Genomic DNA, 12,694 nt, shown 5'->3' on the forward strand with positions numbered 1-12,694 from the left:
AGAAAGGAAAACTAGCACCCCGTTTCATAGGCCCATTCAAAATCCTCGAAAGGATTGGAAAAGTGTCTTATAAACTCCATTTACCGTAAGAACTTACCGGTGTTCATCCAACCTTTCATGTTTCGAACCTCAAAAAGTGTTTAGCCGAAGGTAATTTTCATATACCTCTCGACGAAGTACGTATCGATAAAACCTTGCAAATGATCGAAAAACCCGTTGAAATCATGGATCGCAATGAGAAACGAACCAAACGTAGCCGCATCCGTTTAGTTAAAGTCTGTTTGGAATCACGGCGTGGCGCTGAATCTACTTGGGAAAGAGAAGACGCGATGAAGGAAAAGTACCACATTTATTTATTACGGATTCTCCCTAATTTCGGGACGGAATTTCCTAAATTAGGGAAGACTGTGGCATTCGTCATTTTCGGTTTAAATCGTATTTGTATTTGTAAGGAAAACCAGACCCGTTTTGGTCTTTCGGATCCTTCGTTATTAATAAAATATTGGGTTATATGTTCATTTATGTTTCACAATTGTTGGATCAAGAAAACACCTTTTACGGTGCCTTAAAACACCCTTTTCATTATTAAAAACGACTTAAAACGAAATTTAGGGACCCAAATCGCCAAACAACTAAAGATAAAGGGGTGTTTTAAAATTAATAAATAACCCTTACTTTTTCCCCCACCATCCACCAAGTTTGACCATTTTAACCTATCCTAAGGCATGTAACTCTTGAAAGCAACATTATGGCCAACCCTTCACTCTTTCCCTATACAAACAAGACCAATGCATCCCATTTTGGTTTGCTCATTCACCTCAAACTCTCCCTAGTCTAGATCTAAGTGTTCTTCTTCAAACTATTGATAGTTTGACTTCTCAAGGTCAAACTACTTCTAATCTTTGTTTCTAACTAAATCTTGTTGATTAAAGTTTGTTATTATAACTTGTTTAAAACATACTCCCCTTGTTTCTTTAGCTTTCCCTTCTCCGACCATGGTCAGTTTAGGTGTATTGCTGTCACACCCCAAACCACGGCCTAGGCGTATGACACATATGTTGGTACCACGATTGTAAATAAATTCGAGTTACGTGTTTAAAGCGGAAGTTATATTTATGTGGATTAAAATATTTTGTTTACATTAAAAAAGACGGGATTATAAAATACCCGTTAATTTTTTAAAAAATATTACTTGTTCTTATGAAACCACCATTTCAAATTTTAAGTTTATCAAAAAGGATCTGAGCCATCAGATCACCTACTTCACTTCATCTTTCCTTGCTTCTAACCTTCATTACCTGTAAAATGTTTAGAAAATACGTCAGCAACACATGCTGGTGAATAAGCTGACGCATAAAATATTTTCTTTTACTTGATTACCTCTCGAGGCATAACTTAGTTCTGGCTCATCATGGCTTAGGAATAATCAAGCTTTAAAACAAAACACAATTATAAACTTAAGTTACACACAAGACACCCTAGCAAACACCGCAGCGTTCGACATTACTTAGGTACCATACGTATACACATGATCACCCTCACTCGGACGTAACTTAGGTCCGGCCCATCGTGGCGGAGGCTCATGACCATGTGTGGCGCAGTGTGCCCAACGACTTTTTACCACATGTGTAAGGATCCAAACAAACGTACACGACAGCTGAGGGCTAGCGATTACTTTTGTTTATAATGTTTTAGAGATACGTAATTACATGTAATTTATTTCATTTATTTGACACGATTAAACAAGTTTATAAAGTTGGGCATATTCACATTTCTTGAAAAGATCAGCTTCGATACACTGATCGATTCTTCCTTTCTTTGCTATCTCGCACCTATAGTACGAGTATAACCATTTGTTAGTCGGATATTTAATCCGGCTTAATACCTCTAGACTCTTTTTATAATCTTTACCTCGATTTATATTTTGTTTATGATCCTTTAGTTCAAAACATCTTTTCTGTATTTTAAACCTTTAGTTTAAAATATCGTTTCTTTCTTTTCTTTTACAAGTTTAAAACCTTTAGTTTAACTTGTTTTACTTTATCTTAAACTCTATGTTTCTTCTTCTTTTAAGAAACGCATTCTTAAATCCTTTACTTATTATTATCTAAGAATAATCAAATATTAATAACAAAGATGTATTTTATATCACATATTTCTTATTGACATTTACATTGTTATATTTTCTTTATTTTATTCTTGAGGTATCGAGTATCTTTTCGATTTAGGTTTTAAGCCTTTTAACATTTTATTATTATTTTACTTGAGCATTATGCCTACCTTATTTCACTTATAACACCTTAAACAATCGAGCAGCACTTCGACACCTATTTGTTTTCTCGGGCGTCTTGATCCGCACCTTTCTTCGACACGTTTATCGAGGCACGTCGTACTTCAATCTTGATCGGCATGTACTTCAAAGCGGTCGTTGGGTCGTCTCTTGGCAGCACGTTCTTCGAGGTATTGTCGTTGGCTTTTTGTACGTATGTCAATGTAACTTCGGTTTGGCACGGAAATCGAGGGAACGCTTGGCACGCTTTACGAGGTTTTTAGAGAGAGTGTGGTATTTTTAGAGAGAGACAAGCTGTGAACTTGAGGTGTGAAGAATGAGAGGCTAGTCACCTTTATTTATAGACTGATTCGGGGACCCATCGCGGTACGCGATAGGCCTTTGATCACGACGTAGGTATGCACTGTCACCCATAGGATTGCCACGTGGCAGACACGGTGCCATGTGGTGGCACGTAGCGGACGGTGTGCCACGTGTGGACACGTGGCGCGACACATGTCACACTTGTTAGACCATGTCATTGTGATACGCGATGACGTTGGAACTTTGGCAATCACGTATCGCCACCGCCCACTTCCTTGGTTTCATAAACAGGCCCTTTGCGATAAGTAATGGGCTTGCCTTCTGATCCATCGCGTATCGTGATGGTTCAGGAAATCAGATTTTTCACTTTTGGTCCTTGTAGTTTGAAACTTGGCATTTTTGGTCCTTTAAATTTTTGAACTTGTTATTATTGACCTGAAAATATCATGATGTTACAATTGCTACGTAAGGCTTCATTGAGGACTATTATAGTCCTTGTTAAACACTTTAATCTATGCTTTAATTTATTCCAGCTTACTATTGTGGTTTAGTTTGTAATTACTTTAGTTTCCAAAATATTTTGATGAGTTTTATCGTATTGGGTATGTAACAACCATCCTCGGTTTCATTCCGAGTCAAGGACCGAACCAAAACCGAACTCTTGCTTAAATACTTTATTATTTACATGTTGTATGTAAGACTTGAATATTATCATTTCTAAGCTTATTATAATAAGTTCTATGGTATTTGTTATGTGGTAAACATCCTCGGTCTTATACCGAGTCAAGGACCGAACCAAGACCGAACTAAACCGTGTTCACTCGCTTAAGACAAACTAGTTGTGTTTTGGGCCACTGAATCTCATATTTTTCTTTAAAACTATATTATAAACTAATTTTAATTATTTTCTCAAAATACATGGTATGTTGGATCCAACTTGATCTTATAACAAGTTTGGACCAATAAAGCCAAACACTCGCTTAACGGACGTTAAGGTTCTTTCTAATAGAACTACACACTTGGTTAAGTTTCTTTTTGTTTTCATTGAGTTATCTCATAACATTTATCACTTTGAAATCTCGACTTCAGGCTTAACCAATTATCAAGACTCTAACCGACAAATCCGAACACTCGTAAAATCTCGTCTTAGTATCTATTTAACAAATGGTCTTGCAATATCGCAATTATACCCAAATACTTAACAAAGGTATGCACTGTCACCCATAGGGTTGCCACGTATGGACACGTGGTGCGACACGTGTCACACTTGTTAGACCACGTCATTGCGATACGCAGTGACGTTGGTACTTTGGCAATCGCGTATCGCCCACCGCCCACTTCATTGGTTTCATAAATAGGCTCTTCGCGATACGCGATGGGCTTGCCTTCTGATCCATCGCGTATCGAGATGGTTCAGGAAAACATATTTTCCACTTTTGGTCCTTGTAGTTTGAAACTTGGCATTTTTGGTCTTTTAACTTTTTGAACTTGGTATTATTGACCCGAAAATATCATTATGTTACATCCTTCCCACATTGGAATGAATCTCGTCCCCGGTATTTGCTCTTAGAACAAGTAGGGGTACTTTTTCGTCATTTCAGATTCAAGTTCCCAAGTGTATTCGGGGCCTCTTCGTGAGTCCCACTTTACTTTGACAATTTTCAACGTTCGTGTCTTTAGTTTCTTTGTTTTAGAATCTTCGATTTGTATTGGTCATTATACGAATTTTAGATTTTCATTTATTACGACGTCTTTTAAAGGCATAGACAAAGATTCATCAGCTAGACATTTTCGAAGATTAGAGACGTGGAATACATCGTGTATCCCATTCATTTCTTCGGGTAGTCGCAAACGGTATGAGACGGTACCAATTCGCTCGAGTATTTCAAAAGGTCAAACGAAACGTGGACTTAACTTTCCTTTCTTACCGAAGCGAAAAACGCCTTTCCATGGCGAGACTTTTAATAGAACTCTATCTCCTACATTGAATTCTAACGGCTTACGACGGACATCAGCGTAACTCTTTAGTTGGTCACGTGCCATCTTAAGTCGTTCTAGGATTTGTAAGACTTTGTCGATGGTTTCTTGGACTATTTGGGGTCCATCCAATTGATTATCTCCTGTTTCATACAAGCATACCTGTGTTCTACATTTTTGGCCGTATAATCTTTCGATCGGTGCGGCTTGAATACTTGTGTGATAACTATTATTATACGAGAATTCCGTTAGGGGAAGATGGTCATCCCAACTTCCACCTAATTCAATCACACAAGCTCGGAGCATGTCCTCAAGATTTGTATTGTCCTTTCACTTTGCCCATCGGTTTGAGGATGATAGGCGGGTACTAAGGTTTAATTTTGTGCCAAACGCTTGTTAGAAGCTTTTCCAGAAATGAGACGTAAAACGACTGTCTCGATCAGATATGATAGACAACGACACTTCATTCAAAGCAACGATGTTGTTAACATATATTCGTGCTAACTTATCCATCGAATATGACTCATTGATGGGTATGAAATGTGCATATTTTGTTATTTTATCGACGATAACCCATATTGCATTATGTTATCGTGTCATTTTCGGGAGTTTTGTGATGAATTCCATGGTTATTAACTCCCACTCTCAAATGGGAAGTTTGGGTTTCTGAAATAATCCCAATGGCTTTTGGTGTTCAGCCTTGACTTTCAAACACGTTAAACATTTTTCAACATGAAAAGCGATATCTTTCTTCGTTCCGTTCCACCAGTAGTACGGTTTAAGATTTTGATACATTTTGTCACTACTGGGGTGCATCATGTACTTGGACTTATGAGCTTCACTTAAGATCTTTTCAAGTAAGTCCCCAACGATTGGTACCCAAATCGTATTTCCAAGTCTAAGGATACCATCTTCACCTTTGGCTAGATAGTCAATGGTGCCGTTACGTTTTTCGTCGGAGATCTTGTTTTCATTGATTTCTGAAGTTGGGAAGATTTGATTTGTTCGAGGAGATCTATTTGGAGTTCTAATCGTAGAGCTCGAAATCTTTTTGGCTTTTCATGTTCTTTACGACTCAAAGGGTCGGCCACAACGTTGCCTTTGCCTTCGTGATTGACGATTTCACAATCGTAGTCATTTAGAGTTTCCATCTAGCGTCGTTGACGCATATTGAGCTCTTTTTGTTCGAAGATATGTTTTAAACTCTTGTGGTCGGTATACACGACAAATTTGACTCCATAGAGATAGTACCTCAATATTTTAACGCAAAGATTATGGCACCTAACTCTAGATCGTGAGTTGTGTAGTTCTTTTCGTGTACCTTGATTTGACGAAAGGCGTAAGCAATTACTTTCTTTCATTGCGTTAGTACACATCCCAAACCAGAGTGAGACACATCACTAAAGACAACAAAGTCCTTGGTACCTTCTGGCAAGGCCAGTATAGGTGCTTGGGTGAGTTTTTGTTTGAGTATATCGAACGCCTCTTGTTGTTTAGTTCCCCATTCATACTTGATGTTTTTACGAGTTAAAGAAGTTAGAGGAACGGCTATATGAGAGAAATTTTCAACGAACCTACGATAATAGCCGGCCAAACCTAAGAAACTTCGAATCTCGATTGGTGACTTAGGAATCTCCCACTTAGAGATAGCTTTAATCTTGGCGGGATCGACTTGAATTCCATTCACGTTTATGATGTGTCCAAGAAATTGCACTTCGTGAAGCCAAAATTCTCATTACGAGAACTTTGCGTACAACTTCTCGGTTCGAAGTAATTCAAGTAAAATTCGGAGGTGAGTTTCATGATCTACCTTAGACTTTGAGTAACTAAGTATGTCGTTGATGAATACGATAACAAATTTATCTAAGTAAGGTTTACAAATTTGATTCATCATGTCCATAAACGCGGCTGGCGCATTAGTGAGACCAAACGGCATGACCGTGAACTCATAATTGTTGGGTTTTAACAAGATTATCAAAGTGATAAAATCCTTATTTTACCAAAAACGCAGCGGATATAAGTTTTAAATCTTGTTAGTTTTAGTGTATAGAACCAATTCAATACATGCAAAACCCAAACCCGGATCCAAATACGAATTACACACTATCAAACACATGAATGTCACTATAAGTTCATGCATGTTAAACTACCTTTCAAGTAACCAAAGAAGTGTGAAAAGGATGATGATTGAAAGGCAAGAACTTGAATATGTAAGCTCCTCAAGCTAGTATACCCCAAGCTTCAACAAAACACTACTTCTAGCTAGGATTTGAACACTTGATAACCCTTTCTTCCTTGCCTTTCTTCCTTGGCCGAAAATCCAAGAGGAAAAGAGAAGAGAGAAACCTTTGTTACTTATGTATAATTAATTATGTGTAATGAAAGAAGGAAAGAGAAAGACTTGGTTTTATTCAAAAGCATCTTTCTCTCCACCAATGATATCCATTGCATGTCTCCACTACCTCAACTTTAATAATAAAATAATATCAAGTGTAAGAGATTCCTTTACATTATTAATATTATTAATTTTGTTTTATAACATAAATATATATCCATATATATATTTATAAGATATAACAAAACTTATTACATGTTGGGTGACATGCTTAGTAACCATTATTCACATATTGTTATTTAACCAGCTTAATTAACATATAATGTTCTCTCATAAAACATAAATCATCCATATGATTTGTTTATTACACAAGTACATTTTTATTTAGAAACCCTTTTCCAAATAACTCAAGTGTCAATATTCATTTACTTATGATCATATCATACATAAACAAATATTCTCGGTGTTTGTCTAGCTTGTTATTGGATATGACCCGACTTGGATCAATACGTACTAGCCACATCAACTCTAATATGTGTCTTGGGCAGATCAATTCCAACAATCTCCCACTTGCACAAGATACATAGAAGATTGATGCAAGTAGCAGATACCGCCTAACTACGGTTACTACCCCTAATACGCATGACGAAGTGCCATTCAATAACATCATCCCTTTCAAGTCCCATACTTGAAAATGATTTAGGTGAAACTATCATTTATCCTTTTACCACAAATGTCATGTTAAATCCAGAGACACAGAGTGATCATTCTCTGTTGATTTAACTTGTCAGACCTTAGACATTTAACTCTCAATGAATAAGAGGGACAAATCCCATATTGACTACATACGTCTCTCACTATCACCTTGTACTATACTTGAGCTTAGCCTTATGTACTGACATATTTCAGAGCAGCGAGGAACTAAGTCAAAGCATAATAGTCGATGAATATCAAGACCCAATATGTATCTCAGGTCGGAGGATACTATGAAGTTCGCCTTTACTCAAATTTACTTATGATCACAAATCCCAAGGATTCCATGCAGTAAAATTGAGAGCGGGTCAGTCCAATATTTATCCCATAAATATCTATGAACCTTGGCATCAACCCTTTGCTATATTCATACCTCATGAATATCTACCAATCCAAGTTCATAATAGTCTTACTTTCACATTTGTTCCCACAAATATGAACGACTACGGACGTTTAGAATAATTCAAATTAATCACGGATTTAAACATACTAAAATGGAACATAACTCAAGAACATGACCATAACCAAAACCATATGATTGAGTTAAAATAAAATTGTTCTAATATCCAAATACAAATTTTGATCAAATCCAATCACTAGAATATCGAAGTCCTAAGGCGCAAGTATGACCCTCATGCTTCGGCCTTTCAAGGAGTTTCGTGAGTGGGTCCGCAATGTTTTGATCAGTGTGAACTTTGCGAATACATATCTTTCCCTTTTCAACTTCATCCCTTATGTAGTTGAATCTCCGCTCAATGTGCCTAGTCTTTTGATGTGCGCGGGGTTCCTTGATTTGAGCAATCGCACCCTCGTTGTCACAAAAGATTTCTAGAGGGTCCTGAATGGTACGGACTACCCCTAGATCGGTATTGAACTTTCTAATCCATGCAGCTTCTTGAGCTGCCAATGAGGCGGCGATGTATTCTGATTCAGTGGTGGATAAGGCTACCACATCTTGTTTTGCACTCTTCCATGAGACAGCACCACCATTGAGAACGAAAACATATCCCGATTGTGATCGAGAATCATCTCGATCAGTTTGGAAACTCGCATCAGTGTAACCCTTTACAACGAGTTCCTCCTTACCAGAGCCATATATTAGAAACATATCCTTAGTCCTTCTAAGGTATTTCAATATGCTCTTAACAGCCATCCAATGGCTAGTTCCCGGATTTTGTTGGTATCGACTTGTCATGCTCAAGGCGCATGACACATCCGGTCTAGTGCAAATCATGGCATACATGATGGATCCTATAGCAGATGCATATGGGATACCACTCATTTTGTCTTGTCATCTTTGAGCTTGGACATTGAGAAGCACTCAACATCGTTCCTCTTTGAATAGGTACCAAACCTTTCTTAGAGTTTTCCGTCTTGAACCTTTTCAAGATCTTGTCTATGTATGCACTTTGATTCAAACCTATCAACCGCCTTGATCTATCCCTATAGATCCTTATTCCCAGAATATAGGCGGCTTCACCAAGATCCTTAATGGAAAAACAGCTTCCAAGCCAGGCTTTTACACCTTCCAAGGTTGGAATGTCATTTCCAAACAGTAATATGTCATCGACATATAATACCAGAAAGGTTATGATGCTCCCACTAGCTTTCTTATACACACAAGCTTCATCAGCGTTTTTGATGAATCCAAATTTCTTAACTTCATCATCAAAACGGTGATTCCAACTTCTAGATGCTTGTTTCAATCCATAGATTGATTTCTTCAACTTGCATACTTTGTTAGGATGTTGTGGATCGACAAAACCTTCAGGCTGAACCATATAAACATCTTCATTAAGATGCCCATTTAGAAAAGCAGTTTTGACATCCATTTGCCATATCTCATAGTCATAATATGCGGCTATGGCAAACAATATCCTAATAGACTTTAGCATCGCCATGGGCGAGAAAGTTTCATCATAATCAACCCCTTGAGTTTGAGTGAAACCCTTTGCTACAAGTCTAGCTTTATAAGTATCCAAGTTTCCATACATATCAGTTTTCTTCTTGAAAACCCACTTACTTCCAACCAGCTTGGAATTTAGAGGTGGAGCAACCAAGTCCCATACTTGATTGTCATGCATGGATTGCATCTCAACATTCATGGCTTCTAGCCATTTGTCACAATCAGATTGCGACATTGCATCTCGGTATGTGGTGGGTTCATCCGAATCTACCCCGTAGCATCCGTCCATGAAAAATCCATATCTCTCATGTGGAATGCTAATTCTACCAGATTTGCGAATGTTTTGTGTGTTTTGATCAACCATTTGATCATCCTCAACAACCTCTTGTTGATTGCTAGTGTCAATCAAACGTGTATCGGCATGTAGTTCACGATCTTCTTCGAGTTCCACAGTTCTGTCAGTTCCTTCCATAAGGAACCTTCTTTCCAAAAACTTTTCCTTTCGAGCTATAAACACTTTATGCTCGTTTGGATTGTAGAAATAATATCCCATCGAATCCGTGGGATATCCTACAAATATACACTTAGTGGATCGACATTCAAGTTTGTCAGGGGTGTAGATCTTAACATAAGCCTCACAACCCCATACCTTTAAATATGAAAATTTTGGAGCCTTTCCATGCCATATTTCAAAAGGAATCCTATCCACTTTCTTGGTTGGTGCCATATTTAAAATACGGGCAGCAGAGATCACAGCGAAACCCAAAATGATAGAGGTAATGAGCTTCTAGCCATCATGGATCGAACCATGTCCAATAAAGTTCGATTCCTCCTTTCGGACACACCATTATGTTGTGGTGTTCCAGGTGGAGTAAGTTGTGAGACAATCCCACAACTCATAAGATGTTCTAGAAACGCATCATTGAGGTATTCACCTCCTCTATCAAAACGTAGTACTTTGATTGTTTTGTTGAGTTGATTTTGTACTTCATTTTGGAAGACTTTGAACATTTAAAAGGCCTCATTTTTGTGTCTTAACAAGAACACATACCCATAGCGACTATAATCGTCGGTAAAGGTAATGAAGTATCTTTCACCATTTCTTGTCATTGTCCTAAAAGGTCCACATACATCCGAATGTATGACACCTAATAAGTCTTTCGCCCTTTCATTTGTTCCATTAAAGGGTTCTTTGGTCATCTTTCCCAATAAACAAGATTCACATTCATCAAATGAATCAACATTTGATTTCAAAAGACCATTCTTTCGAAGTGTATGAATACGATTCTTGTTTATGTGACCAAGACGACAATGCCAAATAAAAGTATTACTCAAATCCATTTTGAGTCTTTTGGTGTTAGCTTGGTACAACGAGTTATCAATGTATGAGTCATCATGAATTAATTCATAAATGCCATTAAACGGCATTGCTTTAAAATAAAAGACATTATCCATGAAAACATAAATACCATTGTCAACAAACATAAAATCATAACCAGATTGTCTTAATACGGAAACAGAGATAATATTCCTAGTCAAACTAGGGGAATATAAAATGTTTTTTAAAATAATTTCCAAACCATTTGGAAGTTTTAAAACATAATCTCCTCGGGCTTGGATGTCAACCTTTGCTCCATTGCCCATGAAAAGACTTATATCTCCTTTCTTCATTTCATTTCTTCTTTTGAACCCCTGCAATGAATTGCATATATGAGTTCCACATCCAGTATCCAATACCCATGTGTTAGAAGAAATAATATTAAGATCAATGTGAATCATGAAAGTTGTACCTGAGGTTTTCCCCGCATCCCTCTTAGCTTTCAACTCCTTGAGATAGGTCGGACAGTTTCTCATCCAATGACCTATCTCACCACAACCAAAGCACGGATCCTCAGCGCTAACCTTTAGCTTCTTTGGTTTTGGTTCCGCCTTTGCCTTTCCCTTGAACCCCTTCTTGACTTGCCCCTTGCCAGCGGCAACCTTTGCTTTTGGTTCCGGGTGATGCCTTTTCTTTGAGCCACCCTCATTGATCGCAAGAACGGGTAAAACCTTTTTACCCATGCCGGCTTCGGCTGTCTTAAGCATTGCGTGAAGCTCACCAATGCTTTTGTCCCATCCATTCATGTTGTAGTTCATGACGAATGTCTCAAACCTTTTAGTTAAGCCATTTAGGATTAAATCCGTGGCTAACTCTTTTGAGACGGGACGGTTAAGCCGTTCAAGCCGATCAATGTGGCTCTTCATCTTAAGTACAAAAGATGAAACAGATTGGGTTTCTTCCATATGACATGCATGAAGCGCTCGAACCGTTTCGAGTCGCTCAACCCGAGCTTGAGTAAGGAACATTTCCTTGAGTTGGGTTATCATGTCATACGCCCCAAGATTCTCGAAATCCTTTTGGATCTCGGGAATCATTGTTCCCAACATGAGGCAAGAAACTTGCACCGAATCCTCGGTGTATTTTAACCAATCCGCATAGGCATCCAAGTTATTGACATCGGGTTCATCGGGAATAGGATCGTCTAAAATATAAGACTTCTTTTCTTGCTTGAGAACAATTCTCAAGTTTCGATACCAATCCATGAAGTTGTTAAAGTTTAGACGATCCTTATCCAGAATGGATCTTAGTGATAGATTATGCACGTGTGGGATAATTGCGTTCGGTGCGTTGTTTGCGGCCATCTAAAAGAATTTTAACAAAGTTCAAATTAGTATTTTCGATATTAATAAAATTTTAATCTTTAATACCCTTTAATGTCTCCAAGACAATTATTGATTAAAATCTAGAACCCAACGTTTCATTCAAATAGTAGTTAGGTGACCTTTATCCTACTATTCGAATTAACAAGGTAGTCAACGTTTGACAATTGCAACCCTTTGCAACTTCTAGTTTTATGGGATCGGTTAAACATCATATGTTTAGTTGGTATGTTAAATCCCATCAACACCTTTGAACGCCATGTTAAGGTGATCCTATAGTCATGGTTTCAAATCAAGTCGTCCTACTTATACACACGTGTGAGTTTACTCATACAAGTGGTTAGGTGATCCTAATGCCAAAAGTACTTGTAAATACGCAGTGACGTTGCGATACGCAGTGACGTTGGTACTTTGGCAATCGCGTATCGCC

The sequence above is a fragment of the Bidens hawaiensis genome, unplaced genomic scaffold (assembly GCF_021521415.1).
Source record: "Bidens hawaiensis isolate Kalapana, Puna unplaced genomic scaffold, B.hawaiensis_p1.1 tig00024461_1, whole genome shotgun sequence".
Taxonomy (NCBI): Eukaryota; Viridiplantae; Streptophyta; class Magnoliopsida; order Asterales; family Asteraceae; genus Bidens; species Bidens hawaiensis.